Source organism: Psittacula echo (genome assembly GCF_963264785.1).
Source record: "Psittacula echo genome assembly, chromosome: 3".
Lineage (NCBI taxonomy): Eukaryota > Metazoa > Chordata > Aves > Psittaciformes > Psittacidae > Psittacula > Psittacula echo.
This window is the reverse complement of record NC_137736.1, coordinates 23,195,454-23,210,705: the sequence shown is the minus strand read 5'-3', so window position 1 is coordinate 23,210,705 and position 15,252 is coordinate 23,195,454.

The window sequence follows — 15,252 nt, the reverse complement described above, 5'->3', positions numbered from 1 at the left end:
TTTTTGCATGCTCATTCTCCCCTCATTCAAATACCTCCTTAAAATTCCTTTCCCTTGGATAGCTTATTGATGCCCACTCATATTTTATGGATAAAGTGAAAGCTGCCATATCAGAGCACTAAATACAACATCTAAGAGGAACTGAAGAACAGAAGAATGTCCTTTCATTAAATCCAGATCAGAACTGCACCTCAGTGTGCACGTGGTTACAGTGGGGGGAGAACATCATAGCAGGAAGTTGCGTAAAAATGACATATCATGCTTCGGTACAATCAATGTAAGGTTCATGTCTCACTATTTTTCTTTATCTGTATCCAGTTAAAACACACTCCAGCTATAACTTAATCTTTTGTACTCTGTGGGAACCTCTGTCATGGACCAATGGAAATAGTGTGGTGAAAGTAATAAAGAGTTCTCTCACTGGGTTTTTTTTGGTGAAAAAACCTGCATTTTTTTGACAGTTCTTTCCTACATGTAATATATATCCTTGGAGCTAGCTAAGAATGTGAAGTCTCATCAGTGAATATAAATATTTTCATCTTTTTTGAAATACACTCATCATTATTCCTTCAAAAGAATGGTAGTGTTAACTCTTTTGTCTTTAGCCAATTTGAAATAACAAATCTTAACAGTTCTAATAGGTTTTTGCCATAAAATAAAGTAAGAGGAAAGGAGAAGAAAAAGGTAGAAAATTAACCTCATACTATAAAAAAAAACCCAAGGAAGCTGGACTAAAATGCAAGCTCCTAAAGATGGTCTGGTGGAATTCTCACTTATCTTCTCCTACAAGATTAACGCATTCACCTGGCGTGGCAGATGAAGAAAATGCATGGTAAAATCCAGCAACTAAACTTGCAGCTTCAAAGTTCTATCTAAATGCCTTCACTAAACAGCCAGCTTTCCTCAATACCTACCTGTTTCCTACTTCACATTAAGTGGTTGTGAATTTTCATGAGTTTTAGAAAGTTGAGAATTCAGAATGCAACAAAGCCAGAACTACCTACCTAGATCATTCTGATCTCAGCTGGTGTTGCCCACTGCTGACTTGTATTTACTGCTGGCTGGCTGACTGTGCCAGATTGTGTGTTTCATATATAATGCAAACATGTGATCAAGGAAGTAGATTTAAAATACTAAAGTATAGAAGTTTAAACACAGATCTCTTGAAATGAGATTACAGACTTTGTTAAGCCACACTTTCACCTTCCCTCCAGCAAGGGTGTATCTTTGACTATCAAAATCACAGCTACACAAGCTTTTTTTTTAATTTAATTAACCAATATAAATTATTTCTCATTGGAGAAATAACATCTGCAATTTTTTGAGTTCTGCCAGTAAAAACACAGTCTAACTTTTGCTTTTAAAGTGGTGCTCACGAAAATAAACTTCTACATACTACATGGTGCATTCTAAAATACTTATCAAAATTTACATTGATGACATTAGGATTAGTTTTTAAGGTTTTTCACACTTCTATAAATATTCTACTTTACTTTCTGTTCAAAGATGGAAAAAAAGATCTTCCTATTAGTCCCCTACATAGAACTGGGCATTTAGACAAATATTCAACAGCAAATACAACAGATTTTTTTTTTTTCTAACTTGTTTTAAGCATGTTTTAAACCCAGAATCTTATTTTATTAATTCTAGAAGTCCCTTAAGATACCTGGAGGACAGATTGTGATGAAAAGCTATGGGAAAATCAAACCCAATGCCTCTGTGAAGAGGCCAGTCACCATCCCAGCTTGCAGTCTCTTCAGCTAGCTCAAGCACTGCCAAGACCAAAGCTGTGAGGTATAAACCAAGAAAACAGACAAACAAAAAAAGGCAAAGCAAACAAGGAAAATATCCATATTGCTCCTTCCTAATCTTCATACCAGCTGCAGGACCACCCAGTGTGGGAGGGGCAAGGAAGAGCAAACAAGCTTATTCATGAGCACTGCCTCTGAAAGGGAGGGCCTTCCTATGCATAAATGGAGTCTCTTTGATCCAACAGTGTGATTAAAATTGGATATTTTCACTACAGTGGGGATGTCCAGTGTCCCTAATGTAATAGACACACACCTTCATCTGATATGGCTTAGGTCTGGTTTAACAAGTGAGCTTTCAAGGATGGTGAAACAACTTTATCAGCTTTTTAATTTTCTCAGATGTCTTTCCCCCTCCTCTCTTGGGGGTGGTGAGGCCCTGCACCTTTAATGTATCAATCATATGTTTGCACAGCAAATAATGGTATAAGCTTCTGCTGGCATTTACCTGATGCAGCTTAATCTAGCAAGCATGGACGGCAGTGGTAGAAAAGACAGAGGCATGGCTTTTGGCACCTGTACTGACAGCTTCCTAGGTACCCCAGGTACACCTTGATTGTGTTTCCCTTGATACTATTCTCCACTTAGCTAGGTGTAGCTAGCCATGAATCTACTGCATATGTGGTTAGATTTACTCATTTTTCCTAAACAACTATCTTCTAGAACACTTAACAAAACACAATGCACTGTTTCTTTTGAGCCGCATGTTTTCATATTTTCCAGGCCCTCCCATGCTTCTGTCTCCCAACAGCCAAAGAATTTCAATATAAATCTCTATGTTTCCAATGACATGGCAGTGTATTTTCCTGGAGATTTTGACATAGAATATCCCAACCCCCCCCCACCCCCCCCACCCCAAAAAAAAAAGAGCAAAACCCAAACTCTAGGTTTAGTTCAAGCATCTAACAACTATTTAGTTCAATATATTACATACCTATGTATCCTTGAAGGCCTGGACCTTGTCACTGACAAAAAAACTCGAAAGATTTGATTTTGAAAGATACACATCTGGTAACTTTTTCCTCTCAGATGCTATATGTGACTTTTAACTTCTGCTATGCTGAGAAAACAATGTAAGAAATCTGTGAGGGTGTACAGGATACATCCTCAATAGTTGAGCTTAGTGTTCCCCGATTTTTAAAACTCTTTCCAAAGTGAGAGGCTGTTCTGCATTTTCTGTGATATATTCCATAAAGTATTTTCAAATTAGTTCATTAAATTATCTCAAAATTATCAGATAAAGTCAATACACACTTACAGTGATCAGTGACAGATCTGGGATACCAGGATAAGGACAAACAGCAAATGCCCAAAGCTGGTTTTTCAAAGTATGAAAGAGAAAAGCAGGGTAGTTGAGTAGCTATCATCTGAAACAGCTGATATAGTAAGAGGTTAGAAGATTACTGTGAAACTGGGTTCTGCAACACCTGATGGTCAGTAAGTAGGCAGATGTATCTTCTACATATAGCTTCTATTCAGGTCAGTATGGTGGGTTTTCAACTTGAAAGGGGTGACTTGCCACTACCAATTGAAAGGATTGATTCCTACTCCCTTGCAGCTTTGCTGGAGGTGAGAAAATCCTGTTAAGCTACAGGAGTGCTTATCAGTAGGGTTAAATGCATGATCCTGGGAAGCTTTATAACATAGGGCTCTTTAAAGTTACTGACAGGGATCAACTTTGCAATACATCTTTGGGGATATCTTCAGGAATCTTTTGTCATGAAGCATCTGAAGGAATTTCTGTGCTAGTGGAAAAACTATAAACCTATGATTAAGGCAGTAGTGAGTGAAGTTAGTGCACCTAATCAAAACTGGACTCAAAAGGTACAGTAAGAAACAAGACTAGGTGATAAATCATTTTTTATTGCAAATTTTAAAAAGAAAAAGAAAGAAATGAGGAAAAATCCAATAAAGTGATCAAGCTAGCTAACAGCTCAAGCAAACAGGAGTAATAGCCCAAGAAATGGTTGTATCCAAATTGCATAAGTCAAACAAGAGCATAAATTTGAGAAGGTAAAGCAAATAAATCTGAATAGAAGTACATAGAATTTTTAAATTAAATCAGAAAATGATGTGTTTAATTCTGAAGGGAACAGTGTGGGCCAGAATATTGAGTTACACATTGCTTTATTGAAAAGTAGGTCAAGATCTTATCAGCTCTATTATGAGGAATGTCAATAAAAGGCTGTGCGATGATAAAATGCTTAATTAAAAATGGACATTGTGCAACATATGAACTCTTTGTATTGTACAGAAAAATAAATCACATGTATTATGCTCTCCAAGTTACAAATTGCACTGAATCATTTTCCCTCAAACATTCTTATCAGTAGGATATCTTGTATAAAAATGGATTTATTTACATTGGCTCCTTTACAAATTAGTTTAAGATTATCTACCTCCATAGTACTTCAAATACTTTAAATATCTGGGACAACTGTGATGAGAAGAATACTAGGGTCATGGTTTGTTGATACTTTTTCAGTTGAATAAGTGGTATGCTTTGGCAAGTTAATTAACAAAGCAAAGGCCTAATACTGATTCAATGAGTTGATCAAAAAGTAACAGGAACTAGCAAAATTAAATATTTTGGTTTGTTACTTCTGTAATATGCATGTATAGAACATCACTCCTAAAGATCTCTTAACAACTCAGTAGAGAAGGTAACAAATTATGACACCAGGAAGAGCACACAGAATTAAATGCAGCAATAGCCCTGGCAGACCGACATTGTGTTTCCTCCCTGGTGAAAATAATCTTACCTGCCACCCCTCTTCTGCAATGCTAACTATCTTAAACAAAAGGAAGTGCCAACGCAATGATACTTATCTACAGGGGTAGTGTCTCAGGAAGGGATTTCAAGCTAGAAAGTATGGTTTGTACATAGTTTTAAAGGAATGAAGCAAAATGCAGGGAGCACAAAATGGTAAATTAGCACCAAAGGTCTAGGCAATAACTGGCTTAGCACCTTCATGGCCTCCTCTCCTGGCATAACTTTGCATAACAAAGCATAACAGGTACATTCATGGACACTTTGGCCTGAACATGTAGAAGAGAAGATTTTTTAAATATCTCTACCACTTGAAAGTATCTCTCCAACCCCAACGTAAACAGACACTTGTGCATACAAAGACTTAGCCCAAACTGAGACGGATTTTTAATGAAAAGATTGTAAGTTTCCTGAAACAAAGCCCACCACTAAAATGGAACTTCCAAAAGCAGCTGATGAATGAGATACTGAAACAAAGAAATTAAATCAGATATCAGGTGAGGGCACACTCAGGACTTTAAATCTGTCCCTTTTTCCAAAGCAATCAACATTTGCATTAAGAAAATATCTCAGAATCAGAATAAGCTTTGATGTAGCATTTGTAGCATTCATGCTTTGTGCAATAAAAATTTAGCTTCACATGCCATGCACCAATTTTAATACACTTTTATGCTTTCTCTATACAGTGAGTGGAACAGAGTACAGAGCAGTTAAACAGCACATCAGCTGATAGGAAAGAAAATTATGTAAAATACAAGAATTCTGATACCCTTTAGAAGAAGGTACTGTAAGTTATTGCTCATGAGTGATACATGCCCCAACTGTAGGAGTGTGAAAGGGCCTATTACTCAAGCATGAATAATACTTAAGAACAACTTTTCACCCATGGACAAAAATAAGCTTATCAAATCAAAACAGCTGGCAAAGGAAAATCCACTATACGCTCAAGGAAAGTTTGTGATCATAGGAACTGGCAATATTAAATAGCAATTAAGTGATCTAGTCTTTCCTCTCAGAGGTAAGCCTTGTTTCTTGCAGTCCATTTTATAGCCTTCAACAAGCAGAATAGTTTTATATTGTATCTTACCTGTAGGACTGCAACCCTATCCTTTGGGAAATTATTCTGAAATCCTTTCTCTCTTTTTATCAGATAGTATTTCCTGAGAGTCAGTCTATAATTACCTCTAACAATACTGTCATATTTAAGGACAGAAAAATATAGGTACAGAAACATGTTTTTCTTTGAGCATAGGATCCCCTAAATCAAATACAAATAAACTTCCTTAGGAAAGAATTATTACCTAAGAAGCAGATTTGGTAGTAATATTAAAAACTAAGTCCTCAGTTTAGAAAAAATCCTTCACCAGGAGCCTGCAAAGTTTCCCAGGGTCATGGCCTAGCTGAAGTAAGAGAAAAAATCCTACTGATTTCAATGGGGCCAGGATATTATCCCCATATTTTATTCATAGTATATCATCACAAATGGAAACTACAAATGAAGCATCATTAGGCAAGGTGCCTATAATTCATAATGTTTTCTTCCAGTGTAATAGCCAAGACCTCTCCCTGAGCTACAGCGGAGGCAAATTAGTTCCACATGTCAGATACCAACCATAATATTTTCCCTTACACTTGGTACACAATGAGGGGATGCAGTACAGCATAGAGCAATTAATACATTTCTTTTTGTGAAATAATGCATGACAGAACAACTCAGAAAAGATGTCACTCACTTGAAAGTGGTGAGTTGCTAGTCCATGAAGAGTAGAAGTAGGAAAAGCAATCAAAGGACAATAAGATAAATTATGCCCCCTACTGCCTTACATCTTCCTGGTGGTTGCCTTATTTGCTTCATTTCAACCCTTCTTTCTGTGCAGGTTTCCAGGTACCCACACTTACAACATCATCTCTGAATGTGAGATTACAATCTGTCACAACCCAAAATGAATCAGGTCAGAATGAATGGTTCACTGCAATAGAAATCTAACATATAGAATAGGACTGCTAAGCATAAGCAACCAGTGCATTTTGCGTATCCTATGGTATCCTGCCACGAGCTCAGCTGCCATTCCAGATGGTTGTGGGTCTATTGCAGGTTTTGCATCATATTTACCAGTCCCATGTTTAAGTAACAAACTCTCACCTTGATATGCCTTTTACCATCAGAAAATTGTAAACTGGAACCAATGCCTTTAGGCAGTATCTATTAATTGTACTGCACTTTGTGCATGTGATGATGTGCATAAATAATATGCAAACATTTCTCAAAATCACTCACACCAAACCATTCTATTAGGAAATAATCTTGGCTATGAAGCAGTAATTAAGATATGCTATTTCTGACAACACATGCACAGGGACTAGAGAGTATACTTGTAGTCACAGGTAGCGGCCACAACATTCCAACAATGCTTTGGAACAAAATTGTGAGACAAATGAAGCTCCTGGATACGTTAATTGCTCTGTTCAGTAGATACCAACACAGAGGAAGCCACCAAAACCAATGACAAGTCAATATAAAGTGAAATATGGATCCAGCACAATACTCTATTTTCACAACTCCATCCCTCCATTGCCATACTTCTACAATTACCCTGTAGCACTTCTTCAGGGTTTGCTAATCAAAGAGTCCTCTCCAAGCAGAAGTCTCCTTTCCAGTTCCCTAGGAACAGCTGTAACATCAGTAGTATTTCTCCAAAATATACACTTACAATACCTGTTTGACTTCACTATATCAAATAGAAATTATGAACAACTTTGGCAAGCTGTGTCCTACCTTATTCCAAGAGGCCTCTTCTGTTTGCCAGTACTACTCAGTGCTGCATGTGGCATCACCAGAAGAATGGGGCATCACAACAGACTGAAGCTGACATCTACAGAAAATGTTACTTTCCAGTCCTGTAACATAAAGACAACACAGAGTTCTGTCAGAAACTATGATGGTAAAAACATTGCACTGTGTAATTCCAAGATTATTGTTGTTCAATTCATCCTTAGGAAGTCTGATGTTTTACAGGGGAGAAAAACTCAGTTTGACATCTGAAGTTCACAGAATCACAGAATCCCAAGGGTTGGAAGGGACCTCAAAAGATCATCTAGTCCAACCCCCCTGCAAGAGCAGGGTAACCTAGAGTACATCACACAGGAACTTGTCCAGCCGAGCCTTGAATATCTCCAACGTAGGAGACTCCACAACCCCTCTGGGCAACCTGTTCCAGTGCTCTGTCACTCTCACAGTAAAGAAGTTTTTCCTGATGTTCACATGGAACCTCTTATGCTCCAGTTTACACCCATTACCCCTTGTCCTATCACTGGACATCACTGAGAAAAACCTAGCTCCATCATCCTGACACTCACCCTTTACATATTTGTAAACATTGATGAGGTCAACCCTCAGTCTTCTCCAAGCTAAAGAGACCCAGCTCCCTCAGCCTCTCCTCATAAGGGAGATGCTCCACTCCCTTAATCATCTTTGTTGCCCTGCGCTGGACTCTCTCCAGCAGGTCCCTGTCCTTCTTGAACTGAGGGGCCCAGAACTGGACACAATATTCCAGATGCGGCCTCACCAAGGCAGAGTAGAGGGGGAGGAGAACCTCTCTTGACCTACTGACCACACCCTTTCTAATGCACCCTAGGATGCCATTGGCCTTCTTGGCCACAAGGGCACATTGCTGGCTCATGGTCATCCTCCTATCCACCAGGACCCCCAGGTCCCTTTCCCCTTCACTACTTTCCATCAGGTCAACCCCCAACCTGTACTGGTACATGGGGCTGCTCCTCCCCAGATGCAAGACTCTACACTTGCCCTTGTTGAATTTCATCAAGTTTCTCCCCGCCCAACTCTCCAGCCTATCCAGGTCTCGCTGAATGGCAACACAGCCTTCTGGTGTGTCAGCCACTCCTCCCAGTTTAGTGTCATCAGCAAACTTGCTGAGGGTACACTCAGTTCCCTCATCCAGGTCGTTGATGAAAATATTAAACAGCGCTGGTCCCAGCACCAACCCCTGAGGGACTCCACAAATCACAGACCTCCAGCTAGATTCTGCCCCATTGACCACAACTCTCTGCCTTCTTCCTTTCAACCAGTTCTTGATCCACCTCACTACCTGATCATCAAGCCCATATTTCCTTAGCTTATCTATGAGCATGCTGTGGGAGACAGTATCAAATGCCTTACTGAAATCAAGAAAAACCACATCTACTGCTCTACCATCATCCATCCACCTAGTTACTTCCTCATAGAAGGCTATGAGGTTGGTCAAACATGACTTCCCCATGTTTTTATGGGTTATGCATCATCATCAGTAAACCTGATCCAGTTTAAAAATATAATAAAGTACATTTCTTTGAAAAACAGTTTTTCTCCATTTAGAAGTACAGACACTGTTACTTTGGTTTACAAGCTTTCTTGTATTTGCCAAGTATCCAGTTTACAGTAGAATGTTGAATTCCATGGTAACAGTTTCAAAATACGCAGTAATTGTAGAAGTGTGAAAGTAAGCATTGTAGAATTAGATGTAAGTGAACTAAAGAGGTCTGTGTTTGTCAAACTGAACGTCATATTATTGGAATTTCATTAATTTTCCAGATAATCCATTGATCAAAGTGGAAACTGGCTTCTACTCTTAAATCCACATGGACTTGTATGCAAACAACATGACATACACAGAAAGGGGAAGTGGAGAAGAAGGAGTTGATTATTAAAGAACACTCTGAGACCACAAGGAATACAAAGTCCATTTAAAAAGATATAAAATTTATAAACATTATTTTCAGGCATCCTCTTTTCACTGTCATGAGAAGATTTTGAGACAAATTCAGGAGTTTGTAAACATGCATAACTTCAATAAAGTGGCAATCAAGTTTACAAGAGACTAATTGAATCTTTTATTGCATAAAGTACCAATGACTTTGTAATATCCCTTATGCTCTCTGGTTGCAGTAGCAGAACCTCACTACCACTCTGTTTTAACTAAAGGTATGAAGACCACAGTTAAAGAGAGAAGAAAGTCTCTTGCCACAAAGTGTCTTTTCTGAGTTTAAAGTTCCTTTAGTAACTTAAGGCAGAAAAGAAATATTTTCAATATTTTGTTCTGAGAAGTTTGCAAACCAAGTGCCTACTTGCAGAATGCAAACAAAATATTTTCTTTATGATTTATGTATCTGATAAATAAATAATTATTGTTTCTCCAAGGCAAATTTCTTTTTCAATTGAAAGTAATATGTATCTGAAGTGCACAAAAATACAAAGCAATTGATCCCAATATAGTATACATCCCTTTCATTAACCTCAAGTGTTGAATCATGTCTGGGTATCTACTTATATGGATACATATATGACTATAAGACTAAACCTCAAGAGACTCATGGCTCAAAATGCCAGCCATGCACATACTGCAGATGAGTAGATTCAAAAGAGAAAACAACACTGGCATGCTTCTAATTAGTTTTCTTTATTAGCATAAACAGAAATCCTCACAGGCAAAGCCATGCACAGGTAAAATTACTGAGTTTAAACTACTTTTTGCATAACACTGTTAACCCTTGAAATACAGATTTTAACACAATCAGGAGCTGGCATTGTTTTATTATGCATCTTACAGAATAAATTGAAATTTCAGTTCCTCAACAGGTAGCCATTCAATACAAAACTTAATAGTTGTACCACAGTATGACATTCTTCTTCCCTTCACAAATGTTTAGTCTGGCGAGAAAAGGGTATATAGCTACATACAATAAATTAAAAAACACATAATGAATATCTCTACGACTGCTTTGCGTAGTACTGTGTCCCTATTCACTTTCACAGTGATAGTTAATCTTAGTAACAGGCATAGAACAATATGTGCATGTAGTACTGTCATAAAAAAACATCAGAACTTTCAGGGGATAAACATTTACACAGAATGCTTGGCACAAATTCATCTGTGTCAAGGAACACTGGGAAGATCCACTTTAAATATGCTGAAATACTCACTTCATAGCTTACCAAACTTGGCATTTAACATATAAATGATGAAGACAAAATATCAGTCTATAGGATAAAAAATGATAAGGTATGTTCAAAATTATAAAGTGTGAGTCTTTAATAAGCGATTATAGCACACCTATCTCAAATCAACATCTTGTAGAGGGTCAGAAGTAAAGCTACAATGGGAATTAAAAATTTTGTTTCTAAAGCAAAACCAGAGAAAACTCTGTGAGAACAGAGTTAATGGGATGGGAAAAAAGTACCAAAACAAAATCTTATGATAGTGAGACATTATATGCTAAATGCTATCACAATTCTTCTCTTGGTTAGGGAATGAGAATCACCTCTTATTTAAGGTACAAATTACGATGAAATATCAATGTCCTGCTGCCTTTCACATTAAGGTAAAAGAGTAAAACATAGATAGTTAAATAAAATCTCCAATCCTACCTCACAATTCTATGGATGGAGTCATTTTCTAAAGGAAAGTTTCTGCTCACAGCCATGCCCTAATTTCGAACAAGCTAGTGAGGCAGTCCTGTATCATTTCTTCTTTTTCAGAAGTGAAACCATGCTCTCAGGGCTGCATCTTCTCAACCAACCACCAGAGCAGCACCTGAGGAACCAGAAGGTGGTCTTCTTCCAAAGTGTGCAGAAAGGACGGAAGATCCAGGTCTGTCCAAATAATTTGGTACAAGAAGGAAAAGTGGATATTCTGAAAAATACATTCTGTACAGTGCTAAACAGAATAGCTGAATAAACTTTATACTGTTTTTCCCCTTTTCCAAGAACTGGTGTGAAAGACCCAACAAATGACTATGAAAAATGGTAGCGCTCAAAACTACTTGAGCAAAGGTGACTGATTTATGGCATTTACAACTAAGAACATTGTTTGTCACTTTGATTTTTGTCCCAAAATACATAAAATGAGAGTAGAAACTGCAGTCCTTCATGACTATTAAATATAAATATTTTGGCACTAAAAAATTCAACAGAGCAGAGATGAATCAGAAAAAAAGGAAAAAACATCTGTTAAAAGTAGAAATTAGCTTTTTCTGCACACAAAATCTGGAAGCTTTATGTGCTATTAATGCACTTTGGACTTTCAATACTCCTTCACATTGCAGTATGCTCCCATTCAACTTCAAAATAAGTTGACAGAAAATGACAACATTCACTTATTTCATTTAGTCTGCCTGATCCCTGATATTTGTCCACCTGGGGTGACACTTCTGACTATCAATTTGCTATGGAAAGCACCATCCTTCCTTTCTTCTTTTGGCCTCATTATTTGTTTATTTATCTATTTATTGGGATTTCCTATGAACATTAAAAACATATTGTCTACAAGCATGAGCCCTCAAATGTATCATCTCCATGTTGCATCATTTTTCATGAGGCAACCCAGCAGCTGATTTGTCTGTTTCAGTTAGGAAACAATTCTCAAAGAGAAAGGATGGGCAGAAATGAAACATTTGCCACTAATCAGAAATAATTTGCATTTCTACACTGCCATAAACAGATTAGTTTTAATTTGTATTACTGCTATCTTGGCTTATTCTAAGAGACTTGTATAAATAATTTGAACTCTAATAACCTAGATGCATCTGTGGCCTAATAAAATCACAACAGGCAAAAAAGTTCCTGCTGCACTAGTCAGAACATGGCTTTATCCTAGCTTTGTTCACACGCTAAAATAAACATACAACATCTAATTTGCTGTTGACAAACTAAGAAAATATTTTATGAGTTATTTTTGGTTATTTCCAAAAGTAGCTATATTAGTAGTTTGAGCATCCTGAAGCAGTATCTCTTCATTGGATAAAAGGAATGTTCCTATCCTTCTTTTGTGCCATGTATTATTTTGCTAAAATACTCTCAGAATTCAATGACGCAACAGCAGATAATTTGCAGGGAACAAACAGGAGCTGAGAGCTCATGAAATACAGAAAGTGAACCGAGGTGTTGTCTTCTCCTTTCGAATGGCAATAGGCTAAGTCCCGATTTTCTTTTTCATGTATTATTTTCCCATTGTCTTTTTTTTCTTTCCCAACAGTAAGAAACACTAGAAACCAGATCCTGAATCACTTCCTGAATCACACATTTTTGAACTAAAAACAATTAATGTGCTTCAATACAATCTCCAAAATTACTTCCTTAGTGCCATTTTGGTGTTTCTGAAGACAGCTCTTATGATACAGCTACTGGCTAACCCAAGAAGCAAGTCACTAAGATTATAAAGACTTCTTCAGTTCCTTATTTCATTAGTATTACTGCCTGAAATCCATTTTGGTTTCATCCAGAATGTGTTACATTGCTGAATTTGCTGAAGGACACCTGTACTTATTAAAATTGGTCACCTAAACTTCTGAGGGGACTTCCACTAGACACTGAGAAGTCTGTAGGCAAAGGCTTAATGAAATTATACCTATTATCTTCACTAACATATCACCAATTGGCTCAGAAAGGGTGCAACACTAAGTGTCAACAGTTAAAAACAACATTTAAAGTAAGACTGAATTCTCTTCTTCAGAGACACATCCTAGAACTGGCAACCATCAAAATGAGAAATCATTGACTCAAATTTGTAACAATGCAATACTCCCTTTGAGCTGACATCAGAAGAGCCTCTATTTCTGAGGAACAAGACTTCACTGACTGGGGGTAGGAGGTGCCTGGATTCCATCCTCTACTTAGTTTTCAATATAAATTTTTCCTTACCTGGACTCATGAAAGGCAGGTATCATAATAGTATGGTGATATGAACAAATAGACCAAGGAGTATTCTGCTTAAGACAGATAAGATTTTTGTACATCAAAAATTTAGGAATATAAAAAAACAAAAAAAAAAAAAAAAAAAAAAACCAAAAAAACCCACAATCTATAAAATTTTTAAAAATCTATAATCCAAATGCAATTTAGCAGACTCAGACTGTGAAAAACTGTGGTTTATGTGAATTAACAGTTGCTCTGTTTTTATTTTTGTAAATTGAAATTTCAACTCCTCCTTTCTGTTCTTTATTTTTAAAATGCTTATTTCCTTCACTGAGTAAGACCTAGATGGCTAAAGTACTATTCCTGATCTTCGAAGCATCTGGACTCGGTTTGAAAAGATGCAGCTAGTCCCTGAGTCCTTGAACATTTGTAAAATGGAACTTACAAAAAGAATTCTGCGGTTTTCAAACATCTGAAAATATTTCCTAGGTGTGCTAATTTGCCCTGAGAAAGGTCACTTCTCTCATGTAATTCAGTCAGAAGCAGAAGCGTTAGGATTCTTTCCTAAAGATGTTTAAGCTGGTATGGCAACTGGAAAAACAATAAACAAACTATATGTTGCATAATTTCTAGATCCTATACTTCATTCTGTACCTACCACAGTTTAATGGAACAACAAAAATTACTGACTCCCAGAACTGTGCCTGAACAGCAGAGTTGTTTTCCCCTTCTCATAAAGGACTGATAACTAATGTTCCTAATCTGGTAAGGATATTAACTATATAAATACACTTATTACTCCTTCAGCCTCTGTATTTGCTGTATTATACTTAAAGAATGGTTTATTGCTATAATTACTATGGTTTTAAAATTAGAACAACATGAAAGATATATGTTCCTTTTACTGAACAGAAATTAAGCAGGAGATTTGCAAAAGCAAGAAAAAGGCTGGAAAGCTCCTTCTGTAAACTTTGGGTCTATTTCCCTTTCGAAAATGTCCTCAGTAATTGCCATTTCTTGGCATGCAATTTCATGACAGCAGATTATTGCAGAAAATAAAGTTTGAAAATGAATTCGAAATTAATTTTTTGCCAGCCACAGTTCTGATGAAGAGCGTTTGTCACCCTAACAAATGTGTACTAGAATTATTCCTCATACAGTACAAGGCTTCCCCAGTAGCTTCACACCAGAGCGGATCACAGAGAATTATCAGATTTATTATCTTTTCATTGATCTTCCTGAGGCCTTTGGATGGATTGATTCTTATATGCTACTCCTTAGACATATTAGATAGACTACTTAACAAATTTCAAAGCAGCTGACCATGACCAGGTCAATGTCTCACAGGAAGTTCTTGCTCACATACACCTATCACTTGCCAGGAACATGTCTTTCTTCTGATCTAAAGGTGTCTTGTGATATACAAAAGAGACTACAAACAGAAGAAGCTAAAGCACACTAATTTCGTCTTCTGAATTTAGACTATATTTGTTGCTTAATAATGTGCCACTTTGCATAAATACTTTGAAAGATCTCCATTATTCTACTGTTACTTAACTATCAAAAGGAAATGTGTCTTCAGAGATGAATCACAGTCTTGTATTACCACTTTTTGCTTTTAAAAATGCCAACTTCTGACAAAATGGACAGCCTTCTGCAGCATGTTTAATTTGAACTGTGGAGCAGAACAAAAGGAAGAACATGTAGTAAATTTTTAAGAGGCTACATGATAGAATCTGGTGAGGGAACTTGTGGCTTACCACAGCAGATTCAAAGCCTGACACAACTGTTTCTTAACCATGCTAAATACATGCCATATTTCAGAAGCAGAGAAAATTGTCTTCCCTGAAGATCTCATCCTACTGCCCAGTAATAATGGGCTGCTTCTATTTTACCATTAGTCAGGAGATTCTATATCCTAGAGACCAAAGTTATGTACAGCCTAGGACTATGCATTTTTAAACCTGGAGCTGGATGTTTAACTTGCC